This window comes from Equus przewalskii, chromosome 21 (genome assembly GCF_037783145.1).
Source record: "Equus przewalskii isolate Varuska chromosome 21, EquPr2, whole genome shotgun sequence".
NCBI classification, from domain to species: Eukaryota; Metazoa; Chordata; class Mammalia; order Perissodactyla; family Equidae; genus Equus; species Equus przewalskii.
Window position 1 is genome coordinate 33392978 of NC_091851.1, and position 13293 is coordinate 33406270.

Consider the following 13293-nt stretch of genomic DNA (forward strand, 5'->3'; position numbering starts at 1 on the left):
ACCTTGAAGGAGGGTGGACCGGAAGCCTTGTGTCTGAACTCCTGTCTTGTGTTTTCTCCTGGGCAGGCCGCCAGGCCTGTCTCTTCCTGCTGTCTGGGAACTTCTCTTTAATCTTACAGTGTGTCATCTCCACACTGTGGCTTACAGAAAATCTCTACCTCTCACCCCCAAGTTGTGTTCTTGATCTGCAAAGAGAAGAGTTTGAAAAATCGGAAACATTTTTCTCTCTCAACAAAGCCAGATTTTAAGACTCTTGTTATCTCACTGTGGACTCAAGAAAACCAAATTTCAGACTCAGAGCTGTGCAAGGCTCCCTGAGCAGCCAAGGCCATTCATTAAATGGCTGGGAGCTGCAGGCTTCCTAGGAATCAGGAATTGTCAGCCACAAAAGTACGCTGGTTTTGACCTCAAGAAATGTTCTCCTTTAGCTTGACAGATGTGCCCACCTCTTGGATGGCAGGGCACAAGACCACAGAGAGTGGGAGGGGTACTTCTCCAAGGGAAACATTGGGTTGCTATTACCCAAAGAAAAGGGTAGAGGGGAAGGGAAGGGCAGGCTGCTTGCTGATGACACATCTGGGTCTCCAGCCCATGGGTCTCCTCAGCACGCCTCTGTGTCCTGTATCCTACTGATTGGCTTTGTGAGGATGTCCCTCAAACGCCTGGTGAAACACCGTGTGTTCAGAATTGAACGGGTCATCTTCCCCTCTGAGGCTGGTCTTCCAACTTCTCCGAGTCCCTTTCCATTTAATTGAATTTCATTCACCAGCTCCCATCTGTCTGGCTCCCAGGTTACATAAGACCCCCCTGTACTTTGGAAGTATTTTTAATGTGTTAATGTGTTATTTTTATAATGAAAACTAATTTTAACAAAAGAAAAATATACCTCTGTAGAAAATTTACCTCTGTGAAAAAAAGTAGATATATATACCTCTGTAGGAAAATGAGAAGAAGAAAATTGCATGTCACTCAACCCCAGCGCTCGGGGATGGCCACTGTTAGCGTTTTGTGTGGTGTTGCAGGGCGCCTGAGGGCCAGACTGGCTCTCTGAGAAGTCCTGCTTAACCACACCCACCCCTCTGTGAGGCCCTGCACATGCTGCCCGAGCCCCACTGCCTCCATTTACTCCTCTGAAAAATGGGTGTGACGATAGTACCCACCTCCGAGCTTGGAGAGAATTGACGAGTAATGTGATAGGACACGGCCCGGCTCATAGTGAGTGTCTGAGAAATGTTAGCTGCTCTTACTATTATTATTGTCAATGTATATGTTTTAATTGCTGATAAACTCTGTATACAATTTTATGTTCTACTTTTTCTCAACTATTGTAAGCATTTTCCATGTCACAAAATATTCCTCAAAAATAGGATTTTAGTGACTGTGTCATAGTCCACCATTTAAATATATTCATGATTTCTTCTATAGTTAACCATTCTTCTGTGTTTGAACAGTTGTGTATGTGTGTCTGCTATAATAAAGAACTCTAAGCTGAAGACCCTTGTTTGTGTGAACTATATGTACACATATAAAAGTGTGTATGTGGGGCTCTGTATCTACATCTGACCATGGGTCTGATTGTTTTCTTAGAGTAGAAGTGTACACCTGGGACTCCTGGGTGAGAAGGTATGAACTGTTGAAAGGCTCTGCTAACGCTCCAGTAAATTGCATAAAAGAAAGGTTATCGGCCATTCGTACACACGGGTCCCCCTCTCCAGCCCTCTCCAGTGAGGGTGAGTGAGCCGAGCTCTCTTAAGTCTGCGTGCTGTGCTGCCGTTCCTTTACGAAGTCCCTTTTACCACATTGCACCAGGATGGTAGGAGATGGTCCCATGCCCGACGTGCTTGTGCGTCCGTTACTTCTGATGATGCTAATGAATTAACTGAGCGGACCCGTAAGCCCTGGATGAATGCGGTCACTTGCTTCCTGCCCGGTCCGTTTTCCTGTAGGTGGAAGTATAATCTGTGGTGCTGGTCATACCTTCGGTTTTCTTGTTTCCCTGTTCCCCTGCCCTAAGATGTTTAGCGTTATGGCATCTCTCCCTGGGGACAGCTCAGGTCGCAAAGCCCAGTAACAGGTTCTTTGGGAACCTGGCTCAGGTGAAGTACGAGCTTAGATGGGCTGACCCATTATCTGAACTCTCTGTGTGGCCCTCTGAACTCATATTGCCAGTCTTCATGCCACATTTCAAAGTCACACTTCCGTTCAGTGTGCTCACTTGCAGCTGCCCTGGCTTTCTGTGGAGAATTAGAGTTTGATTTTGCTAAAATAAAATCAACTAATATTTTTAAGTGCTTTATATTTTCCAAAATGCATTCACACTCGTGATTGCTTTGACCCTCAAAACAATTCTGGGAGTCAGGTGTGTTTGTCTCCGTCTTACGATGAGGCCCGCAGAGGTAAAGCCACTCATTGAGCCGGTGAGTGACAGGGTTGGATCTCAGATCCCCACGCTTTCTAAAGCATGATGCCTTCAGCAAAGTGGGGGCAGAACGATGAAAGTTCCTTTGGGGAGATGAATACCAGCCTTGGTTGATGGGATAAAAGCTGAAGAGGAGTGGAAGGAGTAGAAGCCGCAAGTAGGAGCCCTTGAACCAGGCAAGCACGTTTGGCCTGTGGGTCTAAGAGCCTGTGGCTGGACCTGCTCCGGTTACTTTGTAGGGCAGGGGTGCAGCAGCCTGGGACTCCAGAGACCTGGGCTCCGTCTTTCTGGCGGTGGGCTCTTGGGCAAGTCACTGCAGTCTGAGTCTCAGGTTCCCCATTTGCAAGACGGAAATAACCACCCCTCTCTGCCATCTTAGAAGAACTGCTCTGAGGATCCGGGGAGGCAGGGCATGTGGTGCTGCCTTGGGAACTTGGCAGGGTGGGGCACGAGGAACCCCTTAAGCCGGATTTACTTCCTCCAGGGGAGGGCGGGGCGGGGGGGTGTGCTCCAGGGAGGGTTCCTTTCCTTTTCTTCTTATTTTTATCTTTATTATTTTATGATGTCCTTATTGTGAAATGATGCAAGTGATGCTGAAATATTTAACGTAGATGTGGAAAATTCCGCGTGCTCCCCCCTGACCCTCCATCCTGCTGTGCAGAGAGAGAAGCGCTGTTTGTTTAGTACCCCTCCTTCCAGGCTTTACACACACACACACACACACACACACACGCGTGTGTATATATATATATATATATATATACCTATTTCTGTGTATATATTTTTTGACTATATTTACACTCATGCACTTGCTCATACAATTTCGTTCTTTAACTTTTACAAAAATGTTCTCCACACTGTTCTGCACCTTGCTTTTTTCCCTTAACAATTTTATCTTGAAGACCTCTCTACATCACAGCTGCCTCATTGTTTTCTGTGTCTCGGCATTTTGCAGGTATGTATCTGCTTAACCAATTTTCTACCAATGTGCTCTGGAACATTACCCATTTTTAAAATATTACCAATAGTGCTGCATTAAAATTCTTGTCAGACAAGTTTGTGCTCTGTAAATGTATTCTGAAGTGGAATTGCTGATGACACAAATTTTAATATTTGACAAGTCAGACTGCCAGATTCCACTCCCACCAGAATTTGCCACCAGTGAGTCTCAGCTGGGGGGGTCATTTTGTGCCCCCTCCCCGCAGGACATTTGACAGTACTTGGAGACGTGCTTGGTTGTCACAGCCTGGAGGGTAGTGCTGGAGATGCTACTGGTATCTAGTGGATAGAGGCCAGGGGTGCTGCTGAGCACCCCACAGTGAACAGCACAACCCCACAACAGAGAATTGTGTCAGTAGTGCCGCAGTCGAGGAACCCTGGCCCACACTCCTGCCGGTGCTGGATATTGCCGTTCTTTTTTATCTTGCCAATCTGGTAGTTTGAAAAATGATACCTTATTTCATTTTGTACCACTTCAGGAGGATGGAGTTATATTTACTTCCTACTTTATATATTATTTGCATTTGTTATGATGAATGTGTGTTATTTATGTAATTTTCTTGAAAAGCCACTAGAGATTTTTTTTCAAATCAGCACCTCTTTGATTATTACTCTGCAGTCTGTTCTTAAGAGTTAATCATGTAAGTGGCCGCCTGTTTTTCCCTGATAAGGTGTAGAAAGAAAGTCCTCAAGTGGGCCTTGACAAGCCGTCAGCGCTTCAAGTTCAAGTCTCCGTCGTCTGGCCTTCAGAATTTCTCTGTTGCCCTTGCAAAGCTCCTTCCCCAGTGGACACCAGACCCAGGAGCCCCCCTGAGAGTCCTCTTAGCCCAGGATACTCCTCACCACAGAGCAGGGCCCCAAAACAGCATGTTTTCTGTAGCTGACCTTAGGGCACCCGGAACACCTGCCATGGACTCCTCTGCCCAGATGCCAGAAGAGAAAATCCTCATGCTCATTTTTCAGCTGTGAAACCTGAGATCCATTCACCCCGTGAATTTCCCAGGCCGGCACAGCTGAGCCAAGCCCCGGGGCTTTTCCGCGCCCCGGAGGCCGGAGCTGCTGGCATAGGCTCTGGCGCCGCATAAACACATTCACAGTCCCTCCAGTGCATCCTGTTGATGAAAAAGGAGTGGAGCCCGGGCCTGAGCCCTGCCCAGCACGGCAAGGACTGCTGGAGAAGTGTCCTCCTTTCACTTGGCTCCAGCAAGTCAGAGCCAGCCTGGAGAAAGTGTCCGTGGAGGACTTGTCAGTTTTACCTGGATACTCCCGGGAAAATGTCCCACATGGCAGAAAGGCTATCGACTTGCCTACAGCCTTTGCAGACGGCATGGTAGAATTGCTCCATAGCAGACTTTCAAAGTGGGTCAACGGTGCCGGCCCTGGTGCCTGGGACAGGACTCCTGCAGCATTTGTGCATTTGATGTGCAGCTCGCTGTGGTCTTCCAGGAAGCGGAGGCATATGCGGAGGCGCCCTGGTCTCTCCACTCTCTGGAACCAACACAAACCGTGTCCCGGGAATAGAGTGTCCAGCTGCTGAGGCCGTGGATGACTGTGACAACCCTGCACTGCTGACGTGGAGGGAGAGAAAGGAGTGAGGCGCACAGGGGCAGGGGAAGGGAGTGATGCAAGGGGAGGAACACCCGTCTGCAGGTCACCGTCTGCGTTCTGCTCCTGCCCTGCTGTGTGCGCAGAGACAGGTCAATCACTGTCCTTCTTGGGGCCTCAGCTTCCTCGCTAACTGGTTATTGGAAGGATTCACTTCATTTTGCAATTTGCAATTTTCTCAAGTAAAAACATTGCCAATTAGATAAAGCTGGCTAAAATGAATTAGAGATTTGAAATAGAGTTTAGAAACAATTTTCTTACTTAAAAGAAATAGATGCTCAGAACAGAAAAAAAAAAAACACAGAAGATACAGCCAAGCAAAAAGTAGTTCATAGAGAACACCTGTAATTCCATCTACTCAGAGACCAAGCTGTGGGTGTCTTGTTGGGATCCTTCCAGATAAGGTGTTCCTAACTTGGGTTGGTGGGTGGGCTTTGGGGGATAGCGCCCCTAAACCACTAAAATTGTCTGTGGGTTTGGATTTCTGTCTCCCATTAAATTCTCAGAGAGCTTCCTGACTCTCCATGGTCCAAAACAAGAACCACTGTTTTAGATATTTTCTAGGCATATATTTAAAATATATATATTTTTATATATATTTATATATATATATATTTTTTTTTTGGTGAGGAAGACTGGCCCTGAGCTAATATCTGTTGCCATTCCTCCTCTATTTTGTACATGAGACACCACCACAGCAAGGCTTGATGAGTGGTGTGTAGGTCCACACCTGGGATCTGAACCCACGAACCCCAGGCCACCAAAGCAGAGCATGTGAATTACACCACTGGACTGGCTCATTAAAATATTTTTTAATGAGATCTTAACATACAGGCTCTTCTGCAGCCTCTTTTCACTTACTGATATAGTGAACTTGTTTCTTAATACTCTTTGGCAACTTCTCTTTCATTGTTTAGCTAAGCATGATTAAACCCCCTTTTGTGGGCCATTTAGGATAGTTTAGTTATTTTGCTGCTATAAAAAATGCAGTGCAGATATAAACTGGATGAAAAAGAATTAGAACTTAATGAGAAAACAAGAAGAAAAACACAGAAAATTTGAACACCTGACAAAAATGTTTTAAAGGGCACGAAAGGATGACAAATTATCCTCCAGTGCACAGACATGATCAGTGAGAGAGAAATAAGGCATTGATACTCATTTTCAGCCAATTTAAGTCAACAAATATTTATTGGGCAGATACAGTAGTATGTCAGACCCTGTGCAACATGCTGTGGGGTCAACAGGGGGCCCAGCCACTGACCTGGCTGAGCTTTGAGACTAGTGGAGGCCAACACGGAAATTATTTCATACACAAACAGTAGTTGGCACAGTAGGATCCTGAGTTATCTTGCTTCCTGTGCCCTCCTCACTTCTTGACCCAGCCCCCCAGCCTTTGAGGGGCCTGTATGTTTTAACCTTGAGTAGAGGCCTCCTTCCAGTTTACATCCAATCCAGAGATTGCCTCCAGATTGCCCCTAAATGTGAAGGCCATTCAACTTCTGCTTGTTCTCTTCAAGGAATAGGAAACACTGCCCTCAACTCTGCCCCCTCTTGCTTGTCTGAAACTTTTCCTGCATCCTCCCTCCCTACAACTTCCTCTGATGGGTCCCAGAGCCTCAGAAAACAAGTCTGTCTTCTTCTCCAACCTGCAGATCTAAAGAGCCTTAGGTCTCCGGGTGAAGCCTCCAATCCCATGGTCTGGACCTCAAGTCAATACTCAGCATCTGTGATGTCCTTCCCTGCAGGAAGGGCCTGCAAGCCCCTTGTTGAGTCATCAAACCGTGCGCATGCCCAGACCTTCCAACAAAGTTTCCCTGAACAGATGGCCACAGCATGGGGCAGCCAGGCACAGACCTTTGAGGACAGACTATGCTGGTGCCACTAGAAAAGGTTCTGCACCTTCAAGAGGGTGGATAGGGATGGGAGAGATGAGCCAGCCCTGATCTGAGGACATAGTCTGCTGTCTTCCCCAAAAGAGCCCATGTGCCTTAGAGCAGTGCCTCTGACACTGACGTGTGTGCTCATCTCCTGGGGATTTTGATTCAGCAGGTCTAGGGTAGGGCCTGAGAGTCTGCGTTTCTTACAAGCTCCCAGGGATGTGCTGATACTTCAGACCACACTTCGAGTAGAAAAGCCCTAGGGCAGTGGCATCAAAATCCCCTGGGCATGATTTAAAAATACAGAAAGCTTGGCTTACCCCAAACCTACAGCTTCAGAATCTTCTGGTCCATTTATTCATAGGTCTCTACCCAGACTGCATACTAGAATCACTTGAAGGAGTTTTAAAATGTTGATGCCCAGGGTAGAGAGTCACTCTTTGATTCCCCCCACCCCCGCCTCCCGTCTCTCTCAATGCTTTAGTTTGAAAGCTCCCCCAGGTGACTCATGACCAGTCCAGTTTGGTGTGGGAGCAGAGGCAGTGGTTCTGAGTCCTGGCTGCACATCAAAGTCACCTGGGAGCTTTATAAAATGTCACTGTCAGGGACCCTCCCTGAAAACCACTTGAATCAGAATTCCTAGGAGTTAGCACCAAGAGATTAGCATTTCACAAGGCTCCCTAGACCATTCTAAGGGGCAGCCCCTGGTGTGGAGCCTGATGCAGGAATCATCTGAGATTCTTAATGGAAACACAGGTTACCGCACTCTGCCCTGAACATTGAGATCCAGCGTCTGGGGTGAGGTACAGGAACCTGAATGTTTAACAAGTGCTGTAGGTGATTCCTGTGAGATGGCAAGATTGGGAAACACTGAGGTAGAGAAAGATCCCTGGATTGGAGTCAGAGGACAGTGCTCCCGGCTGTGTCACTTCCAACAGGTCACTTAGCATCTCTGAGATTCGTTTTTTCATCTGTAAAATGGAGATGATAATAATTACATGAGGCAGAGGTGGGCCACTGTCCCTCAGAGATCTGCATACTCGTCCATAGGACAGAGTTGTTGGAAAGTGCCTGCCGCAGGCCAGGGGCTGCATTTCCCAGCTCTGCTGTGCATTTAGGTGGGGTGGAGGGAGTGATACGACTGAGTTCCGGCCAGTGGCATGTGGGCAAAGTGACAAGTGCTCACCTGGTCCTGGACTCACTCTCTTCACTGCCTGCCCATTGGATGTCAATGTCCATTGAATATCAGTGCCCCTTGTATATCCATGCTCAGTGGATATCAGTGCCGATTGGATATCCATGCTCAGTCTATATCGGTGCCCATTGGATATCCATGATCACTGGATATCAGTGCCTGTTGGATATACATGCTCACTGGCTATCAGTGCCCATTGGATATCACTGCCATTGGATATCCATGCTCACTGGATATCAGTGCACATTGGACATCAATGCTCATTGGATATCAGTGCCCATTGGATGTCAATGCCCGTTGGATATCAGTGCCCATTGGATATCCATGCTCAGTGGATATCAGTGCCCACTGGATATCGATGTTCACTGGATATCAGTGCCCGTTGGATATCCGTGCTTGCTGGATATCAGTGCTCGTTGGATATCCGTGCTCACTGGATGTCAGTGCCCATCATATATCCATGCTCGTTGGATATCAGTGTCCATTGGATATCCATGCTCGCTGGATATCAGTGCCTGTTGGGTATCCATGCTCTCCGGATATCAGTGCCCATTGGATATCCGTGCTCACTGGATATCAGTGCCCACTGGGTATCCGTGCTTACTTGATATCAGTACCCATTGGATATCCATGCTTGTTGGATATCAGTGCCCATTGGATATCCGTGCTCACTCGGTATCAGTGCCCACTGGGTATCCGTGCTCACTGGATATCAGTGCCCGTTGGATATCAGTGACCATTGGATATCCATGCTCGTTGGATATCAGTGCCCATTGGATATCCATGCTCAGTGGCTATCAGTGCCCATTGGACATCCATACTTGTTGGGTATCAGTGCCTGTTGGATATCTATGCTCGTTGGATATCAGTGCCCGTTGGATATCCGTGCTCGTTGGATATCAGCATCTGTCAGATATCCATGCTTGCTGATATCAGTGCCCATTGGATATCCGTGCTCGTTGGATATCAGTGCCTGTTGGATATCCATGCCCACTGGATATCAGTGCCCGTTGGATATCACTGCCTGGGCTGTCTTGGAAACCACATGGGAAGATTAACAGAACTCCCTCCTCCTCCCCTCATGTGCTGCTAATTGGACTTAATGTGAATGAAAAAGAAACTTCTACTGTGTAAAGCCACTGTGATTTCGCAGTTTATCTGTTATAGTAGTTAATACTACATTAACATACTGCCTCCAGGATTGTGGCAAAAATTAAATTTTCTAATGCAGAGGCTACAAACGGACAGTGTGAGGGCTTAGATCCCACCCACAAATATGTATTGTTACACCTGCACCAGTGTTGTGTTTCTTTTCTTTTGTCAACAAATCTTAAAATGAGTGATTTTACAACAAACATCTGTATTCCCAGGTTCTTGAAAACCCAGAATAGCTGGCAACTGGGTTGCGTTCCAGCAGGGCAGTAATGGGCTGGAGCCAGGGACAGCTGTCCCCATGGGGTGGGACATGTGTTCTCCTACTCACCACAGTCTCCACTCACCCTGTGGGTTCAGACGTGGTCGGCCTCACATTTAGGGCATCTCTCTGGACTCTCTAGCTTCCTGAATCAGCGGGCCCCGATGTAATAGATGTCGAAGTTAGATGCATTAGCTGTTAGGATTTTTCACAGCAAATTCCTTCAGGCAACTTCTAACTCCCAGGAGAACCATCCATCCTGCCCAGAACTTGGGAGCAAGACCTCCTGAGTGATCGTTCCAGGCTGGCGAGACCTCTCTTCTGTCTTGCAGACGGTGCCTTCTCATTGTGTCCTCATGGCCTCTGCCTGGTGCTTGCTCGAGGAGAGAGAGATCTCTGGTGTCTCTTCCTCTCATAAAGACACCAGTCCTATTGGATGAGGGCCCCACCTTGTGACCTCATTTAACCTTAATTACCTTCTTCATGGCCCTATCTCCAAACACAGTCACATTGAGGGTGAGGACTTCAACATGTGGATTTTATGAGGGTACAATTCCCTAACAGCAGGAAAACTAGAAAATCCAATCAAGGAAAAAAAAATCACTCGTGATCTCCTCTTGCCCCTGTCTCCACTGACCCCAATCTAACCAGATAACTTCTTTTACTGACTATCCTTCTATAATTTATCTGTTTCAAAAAGTGAATTGTACATACTTTTTTGGTAACCTGCTTTTTTTTTTTCTTTTTACATTTGGAAGATTATGGTAACCTAAGCTAGATAGGATTTCTAGAGTAACTTAAATAATTGTAACCTGTTTTTTGTTAACTTTCCTCATTTGGTGGATATCACTTGTTCCACGGTATGGATTTACTCTAATTTATTTATCTAATCCCCTATTGTCTGGACACTTAGACTGCCGTTTTCTATGGACGTGGGTGTTTGTTAGCTCCTGGCTTTGGGCTAAGAACAGCTTCATCCACCTGAGCATCAGTTTCCTCATTTGTTACCAGAATAAGAACGATATCACCTCAACTGAGATAATGCTGTAAAGTTCTCAGCACAGTAGGTGGCACGTGGGGAACCTCATAGCTGTCATGATAACAACACATCTTTTATAGTCGACCGGTAGTGGGCCCAGGTGAAATGTTTCCCGGAGGCTGCCCATCTCACTGTCCCCTGAGTTCACACTCAAGGGCAGCCTCTTGGTGGCTGAGTCCATCCCCAGACTCATGGAAGAAGGGAAAGAGTAACCCCATCAGTGGCGAGGACCAGCTAGCCCCCAGCGTGAATTAATACGTTGGAATGTCCATATATGTACTTTAGGCTATTTCAGGTTTCTGGCACCCAAACTCGATGTTATTTCCCCACCTAAAACTCTGCAGTGACTTCCCAGTGCCCTCAGCACGATGTGAGAACTCTTAAAGGGGGCTTAACTGGCTTGGCACCACCACTCAGCCTCATCTCTCACCTCTGCCTCCAGCTGGATGAACGGCCATCAGCCCTTCAAACACACCCCCTCACTCTCACTTCCGGGCCTTTGCACATGCCCCTTTCTCTGCCTGGACCATGCATCCCTTTCCCCATCTTCTCTTCATCCTTAAAGCCTCTGCTTGAGGCAGCTGAGCAATGCTGGAGGTGCCCCACCTGTGTCCCCCACCTCCCATTTCAGTGCACACTGGCTGACCCCCAGCTGGCAGCACGACATTTATTGACTGAGGGCTTTTTGTTGTCACTGGAACCCACTCCACCAACTGCAGGGCAGGTCTGAAGTGCTCGAGAATTAACACTGTCCCCAAGCAGCAACCCTCAAGCCATGACTGACAGGACTTGATGTATAAACACCCTGGCTCTCTTCCTCCTCAGGTGGGCTAATGCCGAGGTATTTTCCACCAGCCTCGGGATGTCCCTGTGGGATTGAGCTCCAGTGGCCCGCAGTGCTAAGTTACTTGACAACACACCTTCCTTGGCTGCCTTTCCTGTCTCATTTCCCAGGATTTCCTTCGTCTCCCAACTTAACTGCCTGTCCTTGAATTCTTGTCTCAGGGTCTGCTTTGGAGGAACCCAGCCAGAGAGCCACCATGTCCTGAGAGCCTTCCACAGCATGTTCAGCATCTAGCAGGGCAACCCCGATGTCCCTTCTCAGCTCGACCATAGCCCCTGTCCTTCCCCAGTCACAGCAGTTATCGTGCTGCACTGTAATTGCCCAGGTCCCCATGGAAATACAGACAATTTTCTGGGAAAGAAATTAAAATGGCTTTCAAACATTTGAAAGGATGGTCGACTTCACTCATAATTAATGAAATTCAAATAAAGAATGCCAGCCGTTAAATACAGATGAAAGGACAAAAGTAGAAAATCATTTTACAACCTCTGATAATTGATTCAGTCAAGGGCCATCAATGGATGAGGAACTGGTTACCCACAAGATTCTGGTGGGAAGAGGAAAAATGGACATTTATCATGCAGAGACGTGGTTATCACCTTAATTCAGTAATCAAGCTTGGCATCATTGATAGCAAGACAACAAGACCTAGGGACCTCCTGACATGAGGCAAATGAAGCACATGGCACCACCCATGAAGTATTAATGTTGGACCTGAATCTAATCTGTCCTTTAGATCTAAGGACTAGTGTTTAGGAAGGACAGGAGAGAGTGGCACAAGTTGAAGGACACCACAGGGATGAATCAGACGCATCCCACAGTAGCACACTGTGCAAGACAACCAGCCCAGTCTCTTCATGAGTGAATGTCATGGGATAAAGGGGAAAACGAGTGGGGACCATTCTAGACTGAAGGAGACCTGAGATGTCACAACAGAATTCATCCCATGGTCCTTGATTAGATCCTGGTCAAAACCAGCCATAAAGTTATATCTGGTACGACAGGAGAAATTTGAATATGAACTAGATATTAAAGCCTTATTCTCGATTTTTTAAATGTGAAAATTGTGTTGTTTATATAAAAAAATGTACATTAGTTATAAAGTATCTAATACTAAAGTACTTAGTGGGTGAAATATCATGATGCCTATAATTTATTTCAAAATACTTCAAACTCTCCCCCCCAAATTAAACAAATACATATGGCGAGTTTTTAACAATGATTATGTCTAGGTGATGGATATATGGGTGTTCATTGAACTATTTTCTTTGCTGTTTCCTATATTTGAAATTTTTTTATAATAAAAAGTCAAAAAAGAAAAGCAAATTAAAACTACAAGACATCGTTTTTCACCCATAGATTCAAAAAGAAAAAAAATATTAAAAAATATGCTGTGTTGGCAAGGGTGTAGAGAAATGGACACTTTCGTAGATTGTTAGTCTCTTCAGAGGGAACTTTGGCAAAGACGTATTCTTTGATCTGGCAATTCCACTTGTAGGAATTTATCATATAGACCACACCCAAACATGTCCACAAATATAAGGAGATGCACTACGGCATTGTTGTTAGAACAAAAGACGGGAAACAGCTTATATGTCCATCAATCGGGGTTGCTAAATAAGTTTATCATGATGTATCCAGAAAGTGCAGACTGTTATAAAGTACGGGTTAGATGTGTGCCTAACAGAAAACTCTTTCCAAGATGTATTGCTAAGTGAAAAATGCAAATAACAGGCCAGCGTCTGTCTTATTTATCACCATATCTTGGTGCCTAACAAAGCGGCTTGCACATAGTGAGTGCATGAGTAATAAGTGCTGAGAGAAAGAATTCCTGTTGGAGTGTGACTCCTGTGAGTCTGTCTCCCTCAATGCATTCAGGTCAAAGACACAGAAGGGGC